The sequence below is a fragment of the Galeopterus variegatus genome, unplaced genomic scaffold (genome assembly GCF_000696425.1).
Source record: "Galeopterus variegatus unplaced genomic scaffold, G_variegatus-3.0.2 Scaffold7515, whole genome shotgun sequence".
NCBI classification, from domain to species: domain Eukaryota; kingdom Metazoa; phylum Chordata; class Mammalia; order Dermoptera; family Cynocephalidae; genus Galeopterus; species Galeopterus variegatus.
The window spans coordinates 101,264-102,916 of NW_007733626.1; positions in this window are offsets into that span (position 1 = coordinate 101,264).

Here is a 1,653-nt window from a genome sequence, read left to right on the forward strand (position 1 = left end):
AGCGGGAACCGGTCTGTATGTGGGATCCGAACCCTCAGGCGGGAGCGCCGCCGCGCTTCCCAAGCGGCGCACTATCCAGTGCGCCACCGGGCCGGCCCTTAACTCCAATTTATACTTTTTTCTCACTATTTTTCTTAATCTTGACATTTATTCTTCAAGTTGCTGTATTTACATATTTTTCAATGAATTGTGAGCTTATAGAGACTAAAGTTGTGTAGGCTGCTATTGATTTATTATTTTTAATGGCATACCTTGTTCTCTATGGTTTCTATTCAGTTTTAAAATGCATTCTTTTTTACTTCTGTGAAAGCCCATGGGCTCTCTGCTTAACTCTAGAAAAAAAAATAGTTTGTGTGTTGCAAATAAACTTTTTGAATAATACAAGATTGTACTGGAAAATCGGAAAATCACATTACATTCCTACCTAAATTTCTGGATAACCACAAAAAGGCTTGTTTCAGTTGAAATAAACAGACTTCTTTCATTAAATGCTAAATGGATCAAATATGAAAGTCTTTTATAGAATGATTTCCTGCATGCTTTCTTTTTAGTGAATAGTTTTTATTTTCCTTATCCTTTGAAAGTAGTTCTATATTGGCACAATTATATCTACTTATTTTGGTGAGCTTTGATTTTCTGGTTATTTTGGCACTATAACACAAGTCTTCTGGTGAACAAGAAAATAACATCTTAAATAATTGTTATTTGCTCAAAAGCAGATTTTATAAATCAGTAATGGGAAACCTGGGACTTGCAAGTAGAATATGGCCCTCATCTTAATTCTGTCTATGAACAGGTAAAATTAAATTTCTTTTGATCAGCCTCTACCCTACTAAGATGAATAAGTCAATTATATGTTCCCGAAAAACTAGAAGTCTGATTTTTCAATGTCGTGCTTTTGCTTCAGCCATTTCCTCTGAAGTGATGGGATCAGTCACAAGCTTTATAGTCTTTCTCTTACTTAAGGTTTGAGGATGTTGTCATTTGAATTTGTTCTAGAGAATGCAAGAAACTTTTCTGCTCAACCAGCTTCAAGAAATGATCCTGTAGTTAAGAAATGGTTTTATTTTCTTACCCAGTGAAAGTATTAATTAGTTTATTCAACTGTCATTTATTGGGTATTTACCATGTACAAAACAGCCTTCAAGATCTTTGAGTATTTAGCCTGCTCTTAAGAAGGAACAGTAAAAATCATTTTGGGCCTTCTCCGTGTTTTGCCTGGATAGTAAGTTTTTAAAATAAACTTTCTATATTTGAATAATTTTGGATGTAGCAAAGATAGAAATATAGTACAGAGAGTTCTTGTATACCCTTTACTCAGTTTCCCCTAATTCTAATATCTTATATAACCATGGTACATTAGTCAAAAGAATGAAATTAACATTAGTCCATTATTAAGTAGGCTAATTAACTGAACTACATATTTTATTTGGATTTTACTATTTTTTCTTTAATGTCCTTTTGTAGTCCAGGATCCAATTCAAGATTGGATTGTACATAGTCTTCATGTCTCCTTAGTCTCCTCTGATCTGTGACAGTCTTACTTAGTCTTTCCTTTTTGTTAACTGAACTACATATTTTATTTGGATTTTACTATTTTTTCTTTAATGTCCTTTTGTAGTCCAGGATCCAATTCAAGATTGGATTGTACGT